Below are 16208 nucleotides of genomic sequence, written 5' to 3'. Positions count from 1 at the left end.
CACATTCTGAATTAATTTTGGAAAAACCACCTTCAAATTAGCCTGATTAAAATCACCGGCAACAATAAAAGCACAATCCGGATATAAAGACAAATATTTTGAGAATGAATTAAACAAAATATCCAAAGCTAAAGAAACATTAGCCTGAGGCGGGATGTATACAACTGCTAACAAGACTACAGAAAATTCCCAGGGTAAATAAAAAGGCCTACATTTAAGTATCATAAACTCTACATCAACTGTACACTGCGACTCAATCATGGTAACATTTGTGCACCATTTATCATGGACATAAACACAAAGTCCACCACCCCTCTTTTTTCCTGACTCCAAGGTCCTATCCGCCCGGAACAGAGTTCTTTCTGGTAGCTGGAAAGGATAATCCAAATCACAGTCCCTCAGCCAGGACTCAGTCAATATTAATAAAGAACAGTTATTATGAGACTGATTACAGTTCAGTCTAAGTCTAATCTCATCCATTTTATTGTGGAGAGATTTGACGTTAGCCAAGAATAAACTAGGAAGAGAGGGATTGAAAGGATGAGACCTAAGTCTCACCTGAATGCCAGCTCTCTTACCCCTCTTTTGCCTCCTTTGCCTGTGAGGGTGTCTCTGATACAGTCCCTGGTTCCATTGCCAATCCAGCCTCCACCGCCGACCACCTCGACCTCCATTCCTACGCCAGTGTCTCCAACTCTGCTCCTCCTGGCTGCCTGACTGGCTATTGCCTGTCTCTCCAGAGACAACAGCATCAGCACCGGCACCTTCAGCAGCGGCGCCATCCGGACCTCCATGGCGCCTGCCACTCACCATGGAAGCCCATGCAGCAGCCTCAACGCCGGCAGCGTCATCAAGCCTGGACGCCGAGAGGAAGGAACCCCCGAAGGACCCGCCGACAAGCCAGACCTCGTGGATCCCGGACCCTTCAGCATCAACAAAGCCAGCTGGGGATAGCAAATACTCCCGGAGCCTCCCTGGAGACATGCCTGAACCAGAAGGAGATGCAACAACAACGGCCGGCACCCTCCCCAACCCCCAACTGTGAGTACAGCAGCCGCAGCGTGTAGACGCGCCGCCATGTTTCTTCTGTCTCAGTAGAAATTGTTAAGGTAGAGTCATGTCTGCACACTGCTCCCTACTCTGCACTGTGTGCTCAGTCACTGAATGTGATTGAGCAACCCCAGCCGATGATGGACAAGACAAGGATGACAATGAGCCTTCTCAGCTGGTTATTTTAATTTTCTTCTGTGAGGGCAATGTAATTTTTTTTATCCTGTGGGAAGCAATGTGATTGTTTTTTTCTGTGGGGGCCAATTTGTGTGTTTGTTTTTTTCTGTGGTGCCCAATGTCTGTTCTTTTTCCTGTGCGGAGCCAATTTGTTAGTGTTTTTCCCCATGGGATCCAATGTTTGCTTTATTCCGTGGGGGACTGATGGTGTGCCTTAGCAATTTTAAAATCTTGTTCGGTGTGCCGCGAGATGAAAAAGGTTGAAAATCACTGCCTTAGAAGCACCCAGACACACACACTCTCCCCTGCATTCACTGCCATCACCTCAGCAGAACACACAAAATCTCCCACTGCATTCACTTTTAACACCCTAGCAGCAGCCAGAGACACACTTTCTCCCCTGTATTCACTGCTATCACCCCAGCAGAACCCACTCACTCTTCCCCACCCTGCATTCACTGCCAACACCTCAGCGGCACCCAGCACCACCCCCACCACCCTGCATTTACAGGAATATCCTAGAAGCACACAGGCACACACTCTCCTCCCCTGCATTCACTACTAACACCCCGGCAGCACCCAGACACACGCCCTACACTCTGCATACACTACTAACACCCTATAAGCCCACACACCTATACACACTTACCCCTCCCCCTGCATTCACTGCCAACACCCCAGCAGCAGCACCCAGACACACATTCTTTCCCCAATTAACTAACAACTCCCCAGGACACAAACATGACTTGCTGCAGATCAGGGTCTTACATTCTTTCTATTTGCTGCTCCCACAACAACAGCAGAGGAGGCAGGTGACATGTATGAGGGGAGAGAACCAAAAAAGGAGGGAGGGGCCATGCACTCCAGCCTTTTTCCTGCCCCTTTTATGTACATTAGTGTGGTTTCCTTGCTGGAGATCCATCCCTAGAGAATGGATTCGAGGATGGGGGCCCTGGGACAGGGTGGACCACAGCACATGCCCCCTGGGCTCTCTGCTTATTCCTGCTCTGGGGCCATGGCCGGTGCTACCATTAGGTAGCTGCCTAAGGGCGTCAGCCTCTGGAGGGCACCACTGAGTCCACAAAAAAAAAAAATGGCATAATTCTTGGCTGAGTGGCATATAATGAATTTGTGGCACAACTATGTGGCATATTATGAATTTGCGGCAGTGTTATGAGGTACATTATGATTATGATGCTCTGCTCTTTGCAATATTCTATATAGTATATGTAACACCCCTCATTAACTGTTATTGTGGTAATGTCTACTGGGTGTCTTACCAATATGACCAGGAGGGTCCCAGTCCGGTATGATTCTTCAAATGACTCATTTCCTGGTGGGTTAACCGCAAGTTTCTCAGCCCCCCACACAAGATATCAACCAATTGGTGCCGAACAGTGTTACCGTTTATTTCAATAACAGGGTTAAGTAAGATTATGCAAAAGATTGGTAACAAAAGCTTACTTTATGTATTTCCCACATGACATGCATATAACAATTTGTTCACTACAGTAACAGGACACAGGTCCACGGAAGATTTATTTAAATGTAAGCTGGTTTACTCAATGCATTGGACAACTGAAAACCCAAATGCCAACAGACGTATTAATCAGGCAATTCACCAATAACAATGTATTTAATAAATACTTAAACTCTATACTTCATAAATGGCTGGTCAGCTAACAGTACCGGTGGTGCACAATTGCTGCTGAGGGAATGCTAAAATCCTCCCTTTGGTTTTTTGCATGCAAATGAAGAGCCTGATGAGGCTGTGTTGTATAACCCTGGTCCTGCGCTGATAATTATAACAGAGGGTTCTGCAATATCTCTTAGCTTAGGAATTACAAGTTTCAGAGGGATTAAATGAGTCCCTACTGGTTAATTTAAATAAGGTTGTTTGTAATCCAGGGTTCAAAGGCTGAGGCAAGTACTGCTGAGTGGAGAATGCTTTAGTAGCTAAAGTAGGCTTGGCTACTATGTAACTGATTATGCTGCTGTAATGACTTGAGGGATCCATTAAGTGGAATTCCTACATGCAGTTAGTATAGTGTAACAAGGTTATCCACGTATTGCTTCCTCTATATTATCTTGTTAGCTGGGTGTCACACTTATAGACTGTTTCTTATACAACTATAGTCAATGAGGGAGCCAGTCTTAGTCACTTTGATTTATGGGATAATTTATAATCCTGTTGTTAAGTCTCCCTACTATCCTGCTGCAGCTACATTTAGAAATAATAGGCACTGATGTAATGGTGTGGGAAATGTTGAACCCCTAGACTTTTGTAGCTAGCTAGTAGTTATATTTGCAATGCTGATTACAGAGTGACACCGGAGCAATGCGGAGGTGGTGCTTACTGTATTTACAGACCTCCTGTATGAGTTCTCAGCTGGTGATGGGAGTCGCTCTTCCAGCAAAGGACGGTGCCCGCTCGTCTGCTCCTCCTCCGCCTCCGGACCTCGTCACCGCCAGCAGCCAGCCTCCAGAATTAGGTAATCCCGCCTTTCTCCCCAGCTCGCACCGGACTTTCCGGCCACAAGGGGGAGGTTACAGTCCGACACAGCCCAGCCTCCTTCGCGATCAGCGTCCGCTGCTTCCCCAGTCCATCCGCGGAGGTTGAACGGTAAGTACGCAGGTCCCGATCTCCCACTATCACCTCAGGGCTCTCCCAGCAGTCCGTTGGGCAGCCTCTTTTCTATGTTCCATCAGGGGCTCCAACACACGTCGGCTCTTCTCCCGCCAGAGTCGCGTGCCATGGCTCATAGCCTTAATAGCAGCCAGCCAGCCTTGTTTCAACGTACAGGGCTCCCCTTTACAGTTCTATGGGGGAGTCCTGCCTTCTGCCCCCCCTCCCCCCAACAGCAACAGCGTGAGTCAAAAGGAATATACCATTACTCTTGGGGAAATAGGGCACAATGCTTTTACAGCCAATAAGGCAGGGTAATACCAGGCAAAGTACAAGCATTCAATATAAACATTAACAAGGTATATACAATACATCATGACCATCCCTTCTCACAAGACAGTGTCATTTTAACACCAGGGATCCGATAAAGTGGTACTCCCACAGCTTGGGGGTACCACATATATTATGACTGATATATATATATATATATATATATATATGAAGTATTTATGGAAGACTACAGCGCCAAATGTGGTGAGAGCCCTTCCTAACAATTAGGCCAAACAGTATTTCAGAATTATACACAAGAAATATGTGATAAATATGAAAAAATATATAATATCTAAGAAAGCACTCCCCAGTAATAGAGGTGTCAGTGGGATGCAATCAGGATGCTGATGGTCTAAACGCCAACCGCTGGTATCCCGACTGTCTAATCCCGGCAAGTGTCTAATGACCAGCGTCCAAATCCCGGCGCCTGTCATTAGACCTATGCTTGGTGCGGACAGCCGTGGGGGTAGGGAGGGATAGGTTAGGGGTCCCCGGGATGGGGTGTACTTAGGGTTAGGCACCCCCCCAGGAGGTTAGGGTTAGGCTAGAGGAAGGGGGGGTTAGGGTTAGGCACCTCACCCGGGAGACTTAGGGTTAGGCTGCAGGGAAGGGGGGTTAGGTTTAGGCACTTAGAGGGGGGTTAGGTTAGGCACTTGGGGGGGAGGTTAGGGTTAGGCACTTAGAGGGGGGATTAGGGTTAGGCACTTGGGGGGAGGTTAGGGTTAGGCACCCCTCAGGGAGGGTTGGGGGGGAGGTTAGGTTAGTAAATACATAAAATACTCACCTGTCAGGATCTTCACTGCCGGGCTTCCGCTGTCGGGATTTGAACAGCTGGCCATGCTGATCCCGATGTCAGCTCATCATTAATACAATAACAATGGTGATTTGTTAATAATAAAAATGTGAATATCAAAACTGATATAGAGCGCTCAATGTGCTAATATAATAATCTAAAACCCAGTGTATAGCATTCTGTTATTTAAAGTGCATAGCAGCTAAAATAAATAAATATCTATATAATAAATACAAAGACCTTAGTGTGCTATAGGTGTACAGTGCAATAGAAAATGCAATCCATACATATGTAAATAAATAAATGTGATTCAAAGTGCAAAATAATTCATATCAATAGTGTTACCAAAATATTCAAACTAGCTGTGAAAGTATAAAATAGGGGTTTTATTTAGAACACAGATCTGACCCTAAAAACAGGGCAGTGTACCTAAAACATCCATTAAAAAACATACACATAGTAAAAACATAAAGATATTTCATACAAAGTAAAAACGTTTAAATGAGGATAAAAAAAAGAGTGGCTTATCTGAGCATAAATGATAGGTAAGTTCATGAAAGGTGGAACCAGGCATCTCCAACGCGTTTCGTCCAGTTAGTAGACTTCTTCAAGGGATGCAAAACTCCTGTGGGGGACCTGATATATATACCCCCTTAGTAAAGACAAACTAGGAGGTGTTTAGGATTAATTATGACCTCAATTCCGGTTTTCGCTATTGCATATGTGATCTATTGTTAGAAATTCACATGTAATATAGATCAAGTATTATAATCTCTATATTATATGGAGTCGCTAAGGTTAATAGGGGTTTCTATGCCTCTCAAGTCTCAATATGTGGGGAATCCGTGGAGTCGTCACATGGTATCCGCCCTACTCGGAGCTGGTCGTCGCGTCATATCCGTCCGGCCAGGTGTTTCCTTGTGCGTCACTTGTGCCCACAGGTCGCGGCTTATCTTTATCTTCTCCGTTCAGCCGGGTGTTCCTTGGAAGAAGTCCATCTACATGGCAGCTTGTGCAGGAAAGGGATCTTTCAGATCCCTTCCTGATGCCTGCACCTCTCCATACCATACACTTTAGCACCCACCGGTGATAAAGTGTATGGAGCACCTGTAACTGGGACTCTTTAGGTATAAAGTTGATAGAGCGCTGGTGGAGAGGTGAACCGAGGACATCAGAGGGTGAGGGGCCACTGGGGAGGCAGCCGTCAGCAGAGCGGTTAGCCAGGGGAATGGAGGAGGCAGCTGTCAGCAGAGCAGTTAGCCAGGGGAATGGGGGAGGCAGCCGTCAGCTGTGCGGGGGAGGCGGGGGAGGCAGCTGTTAGCCAAGTGGGTAGCTGTCAGCTGTGCAGGTAGCCGGTGGGACAGGGGAGGCAGCCGTCAGCTGTGCAGGAGCCAGGGGGAGGGGAAAGAATGACAGTCAGCTGTGCGGGGTGCCCGGGGAAGAGAGGGCCAGTGGTCAGCTGTGCGGAGTGCCCGGGGAAGAGAGGGCCAGTGGTCAGCTGTGCTGCGAGCCCAGAGCTGCAGGAGAAACGTATCTCTTTTCCGAAAAACTGTCTCCACAGAAATGACAGTTTTTCGGTAGATACTTTTGTACAGGAACCATGATGAATTGCTGCGTTAATTAGGTAGAACTCAATGCGAGTTATAAACCTAATTAGCACTGCATAATTTTTTGTTTTGATGGATAGATCCCTCAGTCCAGCCAGAGCCCACTTTTTCATGAGTGAGCAGGCTATTTAAACCTGCTCTATTATACCAAACTGTTGCTAGAGTTACATATTAAATTAGCTTGCTGCTTGAACACTATTGGGTCCTTCTATCCCCTGCTTCATAATATATTTGTGCCTTATTGTAATCTGTACAGTCTGCCAGTGATATCCTCTTGCCACATTGTCCTTCTAGTTTATTTTAAATGGGGATTTCATCAGAGGCTTACATTCTAGAGTTACAGGATCTTATTTATTTAGTAGGCTGCCAATAAGGGCTTTTAAAAAAGTCACTATATAAAAAGTGCATTAAGCAAATTCATTTGACTCATCATTAATGAAATAAATACAAATTCTGCCACTTAAAAGAAACATTTAATAGTGAATCATTAAAATTTAGCACATTAAATGATTGTTTAGGTGTGCCCACTCTTGAAGAGTTGAGGAGACAGGTTCAAATATTTACTAAAAAGCAAGTGCAGACCGTAAGTCATTTTACCCCAGGAAGTAACAAATGAAAACATCAATTGATAACGCAAAGGGAAATAAGGACATAACTGATCATTTGACTTTAGGGGGTAAATTGAGTGTTTTTAGAAGTGAGTTTTAGAAGAGATGTTGCCCATAGCAGCCAATAAGATTCTACTTTAAATTTAACTAGCACCTTCTAGTAGATAATAGCTAGAATCTGATTGGTTGCTATAGGCAACATCTCTTCTAAAACTTACTTCTAAAAACTCTCACTTTAGTAAATTTACACCTAGGAGGCAAATTGACTAAAGGCTGGTTTGTGTGGTGGTTTGAATCCGTCACACATTGCCAGCGTTTTTTCTGCCAAACCACTTTATTTACAGTTTGGCAGCCTGGAGAGTGATTTTCAAACTGCTGTCAACGTATGTCATTGAGAAACCAAAACCAAACCACTGAAACACCAACATAAAATTGCTATAAAACCATCATAAAGTTTCCGTAAAACCATCACAGAGGGGTGTAGTAGGTATTACTGGGGGCCGCATGGCCGGCAGTTCAAATCCTGACAGCGGAAGCCCGGCAGAGGTGAAGATCCCAATTTAGGTAAGTATCGCTAACCTAATTCCCTACCCTAACCCTAACCCTCCCTTAGGGGTGCCTAACCCTAACCTCCCCTCCAAGTGCCTAACCCTAACCCCTCCTCAAAGTGCCTAAACCTAACCCCCCCTTCCCGTAGCCTAAACCTAAGTCTCCCGGGGGGGTGCCTAACCCTAACCTCCTCCAGGGGGTGCCTAACCCTAACCCCCCCTTCCCCTAGCCTAAACCTAACCCTCCCGGGGGGTGCTTAGCCCTAAATCCCCCCGGGAGCCCTAAAACCTAACCTTCCCCCCTGTGGCTGTCCGCACCTGCTGCCCGGCTTACCTTTATTCGGTATGCCGGGCATCGGCTCCAGGCGTAGGTCTATTGACAGGCGTCGGGATTTCAACGATTGTCATTAGTACTGTTCCTTGTCGGTTAGCTGGCGGTCGGCATTTAAACCTTCGGTTCCTGACTACATCACTCACAGAGCTATCTGGTCAATCTGAAGATGAGGAGCTGAAATACATTTATTATGGAGGCAATTATTATGTATTAGATTAACTTAAAAAAAAACATTCTGAGTAATTAGATTAACAGACCTATAATATGTATTAATTATATTGTTGAAAATTTTAAATGATTGCCGATAAGGCCAGTATAAATGCATTTCTGTTGGAGGAAACATTTAATATTGTATTATATTATGATATGGCACCATTTATAGTTACAGAAAATGTTATTGTTAATCCTGATGGACTAAATTAAGCTCTACACTATATTCGCTTTTTGAAAATCAGGTACAGTATCTATTAGCATCATGTATAAAATAATTTAGACAATAAACAGGAATTTATTGGATATTTCATGGATTTTTCATGATAATAAACAGTTGTAACAAACTTCAAATAATAAAAAGATTTAAACAGAAAACCATATCATACCTTTGAAAACACTTGAAAAATGTTATGTAATCTTGATCACCTTTTGATAGGAATCAACTTAATATTGTTTATGTACATTTTTTAGTATTTCATAAAAATCTAAATAAGAAGTATATCCAATTGGTGTATACTTGTCTTTTTAACAATAAATCATATGAGTCCTGCTAGTTATGAGAGAAGATTCTCCTAAATACATCTGGAACAGGTTGTTATTCTTAATGGAGAGATGGTACCTTTGGATCAATTGGAGATATCAGATTAGTCTTTAACCAATTCTAATAAGTTACAGCAAATATCAATTTGGCATAAATTAGTTCCCCCTTGTTTTGTTTGAGGGACAATTTATGATTTGAATTCGTGGATGGTGGAAATCTGAACAAGGTGGAACAGCCCCTAAAAATCTACTAAACTATGTGCACTTGTAGGAGGGAGGGTGAGAGAGGGGGAGAGAGAGGGGGAGAGAGAGAGAGAGAGATTTTGAAGGTTTATTTACAGCAGAGCAGCATGTTATACTACAGTTGCACTTTGTATTATGACATGGTGTTCAGATGTAAGTAATCCTTTTTATTTTTCAAAAAATTAACTCTGCTCCGCAGGAAAGATATGATTATCTCCTCTGGCACCCTATTGTAAAAGATACAAAGATACATGGCACTTCTATATTCTAAAAACAATAATGTTATTTGTTTACTTATTAGGCTCATTGCAAAGTCGTTAAAATATTTTTTTATTTTATTCACGTTAATTAATTTGAGTCAAAGAAATAAAACACAAACTCATGGTAGTTCAACTTCAAACATGGCACATCTAGGAAACAGAGTGGTACTGCAGAGGCAGACAGGATGGTAGTTTAATATAAAATATACAATGCTATAGAATGTTTTCATTAATCAATAACTATATCAGAGGCTCTTGGGCATTACAGTGAATTGGACTATGTAGTGGAAGAGTAATTGATCGATTGATTGATTAATTGAATGATTAATCAATATTTTATAACTAGTATAAAAAAGCAAATCAGAGAAGTGGAAAATGCTATTAAAAAACAAGCACCCAAAATGGCTGATAGTGGTGCATTAATTAATTATTCAATTGATTGTTTGATTCATTCATTGATTAATTATAAATGATTGATTGATTAATTAAGAATATTAAATTTAAGGTCATAAAAGAATACAAAGTTAATAGCCAAGGATTCCTCACAAGGGATGAAATAGAAGCAAAAAAATAAATAGTTGCACTGCAGAGCAGCGAAATCCAAATCTTATACTAACAAATAATAGGTTGCTTACCTGCTGTCCATACTACCCCTCTCTTCATGGGTGTAACTACCATATGTGCAAGGGGTGCAACTCCAATGGAGCTCAGAGTTTAGGGGGCCCAATCTCCTTGTTAATTTACATGTTATATACATTTTTCGTGTTAGGTATGGGAGACTGGCAGTCGGGATGCTAGCTGTCAAAAGCCAGACAATGGCACCCCGATGCTCAGAATCTCAACAGGTGCTATGTAAGTATTCTAACCCTCCTCCCTTCACCTCCTAACCCTATCATCCTGCATCCTAACCCTAACTCCCCCATGCATCCAAACCCTCCCTGTTAGTGCCTAAACCTAATTCTGCTCCTTAGTGCCTAAACCTAACCCTCCCCCTATACTCACCTTCTGATGGAAACGTCAGACCACCTGGATGGAGAAATGCGTTAAGGGTTTGGTTCCCAAACTGTGCACCATGGCACCCTGGGGTGCCTTAGGACACTTGCAGGGGTGCCTCAGGTTTGTGGTCCAGCACCAAATCTAATTATTTATGGTCAATTTAATGTAAATATGTGGACAAACAGAAGCTCCATCCTGTCCACCACCATATAACTGAACCTATGATGACTACATTTTTTCTGAATTTCTCAATAACAAACGTTAGGCTTAGGGGTCTTGTGAAAACATTGCTGTTACTCTAGGGCACCATGATTCAAAAAAGTTTGGGAACCTCTGCATTAAGGGATTGATACCATACAGACCCACTACCTTTTATTCAGTCCAAACTCTAATGGAGTTCCTGGGGTCATACTAAACCTAAGTGAGTACATCAGGTATGTGCAATATTTGTGTTTTTTTGCAGTTTTGTTTCTTACCATTATGACAAATTGCCATGTGTTAATGTTACTATTAGATACTAATTAGCTGGGCTGCATTGGAATGTGGAGCTTGGTTACTTGGTTTGATTAATTATCTACAGACTATCTTGCTTCTTATTAATCATGGATTATTAAGATTTAATATACAGGCAGATTATGCATATACTTTATTATATGTCTCATTACTTTTAATGTACTTTTGTACTTTAACATTATGTTGGCAAAGGGAGCACTGGGTGTGATATCATTAACCTGCTGTGAGGTTCTGATTTTGTTGTGGACCCGGGGTGGTGATAGGAGCAGACACAGTAGCAGATTTAAATGAAAAAGTGGAGTTTTTAATAAGTGACTTAGAGGACATGGGAATGGCAAGCGAAAAAGTCCAGGTATAGCACTAAAGTGCACTTGATAACTATAGTGGGGTAAATGGGAGAATGTCCAGATAGTGACAGGCAGGAACAGTCCAGTATGCAGGTATGGAGCTGTAACTAAATGCAGGCAGAGATAATGAAGTCCATCTGGGTGTAAGTGGAAGCAAGGTGCAGGGAAACAGCAGGTTCAGGTCTCAGGCAGAGGAAAAGGTAAATGGAGGGTGCAGGGTAAGTCTAGCTGACACAGGTACTCAGGCAATAGGGAAGGTAATTGGAGGAGGCAGGGGAATCCAGCAGAGTTGGAGCAGGTCAGGTGAAGCAGGCTTAGGCAATGAATCCAACAGACAGGTGAAAGCACAGGAACTATCTCTCTCAGCTCTCGCTGAGAAACACGTTGCACTGGCAATGCAAGGGAGGTCTGAACTCCCTTAAATCCCAAGTGCTCAGCCGTGACTGGTCAGAGAGGAGCACGTGACACACAAGGATAGGGCAACTAGGTCACATGTCCGGAGGCAAGATGGCGGCGCCCATGCCAGAACGGAATGGAAGCACCACCAGGCCTAACCAGACCAGAGTGACAGTATGCCCACACAGAACCACACACAGCCAATGCTCCCTGCCAGGCACCAGTGCCACCGCCAGATGCCACTCGCCATAGCGTCCTCACAGGTATCACCCGCTGACCGCCATGCCGAGAAACCCTGGTCGTGACAGTAACCCCCCTTTATGGGTGGCCTCAGGACACCTTCTAGGCTTTTTGGGGTGAGCCACGTGGACTTTGTTGACAGGACTGGAAGCGTGGACATCCTCAGCTTGGGCCCAACAGGAACAGGAACTGGAAACCGAAAACCCCTCCTGGGGTACTAGACCTGAAACCCCCTCCTGGGGTACGAGACTTGAGATATCCTCTCAAGGTATGGGGCAGAAAACCCCATCCTGGGGCTGGACACTCAGAAATCCCCTATGGGGCTGAGGCTCTGGAGACCTCCCTTGATGTTGAGACCTTAGAGACATCCACTAGGTTTGAGGCTTTGGAGTCACCCCTCCTGGGGCTACCAAGGACTTCCCAACAGGCAGTTGCATCGCTGTCAAAACTTCTGCCCCATGTACGGGTGTATTCCGTAGTGTTTCTAGACCACTAACAGGGGATAATGACCGTGACAAGGCGTCAGTCTTCGGAAGGCAAGACACTTGACATTCACCACTCCATGACTGAACCTGTATAGTGTTCCAATCAATTCTGAGGTTGTACTTACACAGCCACGGGTATCCGACTATGACTTCATGGGAAGTCTTGGGTATGATGAAAACACTGATATGTTCTACATGGAGGGCTCCAACACGAACTAAATCAGGTTGAGTTTTCTTAGACGCAGTTCCATTACAAAGAGATTTACCATCAATAGAGGTCCAGGAGACAGTATGATCCAAGGTGCTGCAGGGAATTTGAAATTTATCTGCCAACCGAGACGACATGAAATTCCCTGCTGCCCCTGAATCCAAAAGGGCAGACACAAACACAGGGCTAGAATTAATGTCTAAGGCTATGGACAAGACAGTCAATACGTTTAGAGGACGGAAGAAATGCTCCTAACCGAGTGCACCCAGAACTGGCTAGAAACAGGACGCTCCCTGGCTTGCGGGTACAGGAAGCCACCAGGTGACCCGCATCTCCACAATATAGACAAAGGTTCTCTTTAATGTGTCTCTGTCATTCTTCGTTAGAGAGATGGGTATGATTTACCTGCATGGGTTCTTCCTCGGAAAGGGAGGGAGTGGGACGGGTAGGGGAAGGGAAACGCTTAGCTCTGTGCTTGGCGCTCTCTAAAACGTATATCAACTTTATTGCAAAGGGAAATGAGATCACTAAGACTAGAGGGTAATTCACGAGTCACCAGGTCATCCTTTAAACGATCTGATAGACCTTGCCAAAAGGCCAATGTTAAAGCTTCTTCGTTCCACTTGAGTTCAGATGCCAACGTCTGAAACTGAATGACGTACTGGCTGACAGGACGGGTCCCTTGTTTTAACTTCATAATACTGGAGGAAGCAGAGGAAGTTCTTCCAGGCTCATCAAAAATCCTCCTGAATGTTGCTAGAAACTCTGGGTAATTATCCAGAAGCGGATCTGAACGCTCCCAGAGCGGATAAACTCATTCCAGAGCAGAGCCGGATAACAAGGACACAATGTAAGCCACTTTGGTTTTAGGAGCGGGGAAATTAGAGGGTTGCAAAGTAAAGTGCACATCGCACTGATTGAGAAATCCACGACACAGTTTTTTAGTACCATAAAACTTATCAGGTGTGGGAAGATACGAACGAGGAGTAGATCCAGAGGAAGAAATCACAGGAGTGGGGATAGGAGTAGCTGCAAGCACACTAGGAGCCGTTGAAGTAGCTTGTACAGTATCCAGATGGTGTGCAATGTCTTGCACAAACTGTGCCATCTGCCGCTGTATAGTTTCCACACTTTCCAAGCGAGTTACTATGCTCTGAATTAAATTCTGTTGTTTAGTTATTTCTTGCATGAACTGAGCCACTTGGTGCTACATAGCTTCCAGGCTTTCCAAACGGCCTGCAATACTTCGGAAAAAATCTGCTCCAGACTCCTGTCCCATGGCCGGATCCATGGGGCCAGTGCAAACTGTGAGGTTCTGATTTTGTTGTGGACCCGGGGTGGTGATAGGAGCAGACACAGAAGCAGATTTAAATGAAAAAGTGGAGTTTTTAATAAGTGACTTAGAGGACATGGGAATGGCAAACGAAAAAGTCCAGGTATAGCACTAAAGTGCACTTGATAACTGAAGTGGGGTAAATGAGAGAATGTCCAGCTAGTGACAGGCAGGAACAGTCCAGTATGCAAGTATGGTGAGCTGTAACAGAATGCAGGCAGAGGTAATGAAGTCCAGCTGGGTGTAAGTAGAGGCAAGGTGCAGGGAAACAGCAGGTTCAGGTACTCAGGCAGGGGAAAAGGTAAATGGAGGGTGCAGGGTAAGTCTAGCTGACACAGGTGCTCAGGCAATAGGGAAGGTAATTGGAGGAGGCAGGGGAATCCAGCAGGGTTGGAGCAGGTCAGGTGAAGCAGGCTTAGGCAATGAATCCAACAGACAGGTGAAAGCACAGGAACTCTCTCTCTCTCAGCTCTCGCTGAGAAACACGTTGCACTGGCTCTGAACTCCCTTAAATCCCAAGTGCTCAGCCGTGACTGGTCAGAGAGGAGCACGTGACACACAAGGATAGGGCAACTAGGTCACATGTCCGGAGGCAAGATGGCGGCGCCCATGCCAGAACGGATCGGAAGCACCACCAGGCCTAACCAGACCAGAGTGACAGTATGCCCACACAGAACCACGCACAGCCAATGCTCCCCGCCAGGCACCAGCGCCACCACCAGATGCCCCTCATTATAGCGTCCTCACAGGTATCACCCGCCGACCGCCATGCTGAGAAACCCTGGTCGTGACACCTGCATCCCATGGCTGGGAGACATGCCGGACATGTGGCTACATTGGTGAAGGGGAGCACCTTTATATGGTGAGTAGAGCATGTTTTCTGTATTGCCCTGATGAAAATGCGCCAGCATTGAAATGTTGGCTTTTGCTACCTGGTGGTCTTGAGTGTCTTTCAATCCCTGATTGTCGCCGATTATGTGACTTATATATATATATATATATATATATATATATATCAATAATATAAGTGGCGCACAAAGCTCAAAATAGACACAAGGTGTACAGTACAATATAAAACACCAAAATTGAAGAACGTGAGTTAAACACTCCCAGATTACAGGTGGCAGCCGATTACTTCCCCAGGACAGTTTGATCAGTAGACCATCAAAGTGAAAATTGTAAAAAGGTTGTGGAAGACTGGCGCCTTCAGTGTTCCAGTCAATTGACAATGTTCATAAAGGAATTTTAATCCACAGGATCCTTTGGGGTAGTTCCTGAGGTATCCTCACATTACGAACCTCACAATGTTTATCTCAAAATAAACAAAACAGAAAAGAAATGCTGTCCCTACTCCTGAAGAAGTCCCCAGAATTCCAAGCGGGACGAAACGCATTGAGCATGACGCTCTGTTGTTAACCCTCTTCTACTAGACTGATAAGCTGTGTTAATTTTTGGTTGATGTACGAGTCTTTACTTATTACATTTATGTGTGTTTAAATGTAATACACTATTGGAGGATATCGTTCCATATGGATGTGACACACTTATGGAAGTGAAGGAAGTCCAGGATAAGCAAAGAACTTAATCCATGTTAATTTACAAAGACACACAGTCGGTACGAGTCTTTGCTATTATTGGTGCAGGAAATCTGGCTTTTGAGCACGAGTGGAGTGTTTTTTCACTGAATATATTTTTTCACTATTTCTAGTGTGTTTGAGCACTTTAATTTCATTTATTATCAGCTACACTATGTTTCTTTTCTTTTGTGGTTATTTTGAGATAAATATCGTGAGGTTTGTAATGTGAGGACTAACCTAATTCTACCCTCTAACCCTAACCATCCCTTAGGGGTGCCTAACCCTAACCTCCTCCCCAAGTGCCTAACCCTAATCCCCCCTCTAAGTGCCTAAACCTAACCCCCCCCCTTCCCTGCAGCCTGAACCTAAGTCCCCTGGGGGGTGCCTAACCCTAACCTCCCCCTGGGGAGGCTATCTGATATTATATACTGTATTCAGAGTGAGGTGACAGCATCATATAGTACAAGTTATGTCTCACAGAGGGCAAGAAACATACAAAAATTAGCCTGTGATTAACTTGGTAATGCACCTTAATATTAGGCATTGACAGCAAAACCGGAAAATGGCTGTGGAACGCAAGCTCCGTTGGAGCGCACGTGTCACTTCCGGTTCCCCATTGGACGCATCGCTCTGACATGTGTAGGTTCCAGTGGATGCAAGCTACACAGGTGAGTGATATGGGACATCATCATTATGGAATTCAGGTGTGCTTCACAGAGGGTATAAGAACATAGGCTGGTAATTGTGAGGTTATGCCCCATGAGGAAGGTACCTGAGGGTGCCA

The sequence above is a fragment of the Taudactylus pleione genome, unplaced genomic scaffold (genome assembly GCF_031769625.1).
Source record: "Taudactylus pleione unplaced genomic scaffold, aTauple2 ptg000258l, whole genome shotgun sequence".
Taxonomy (NCBI): Eukaryota; Metazoa; Chordata; class Amphibia; order Anura; family Myobatrachidae; genus Taudactylus; species Taudactylus pleione.
Note: the sequence above shows the minus strand (reverse complement) of the source record.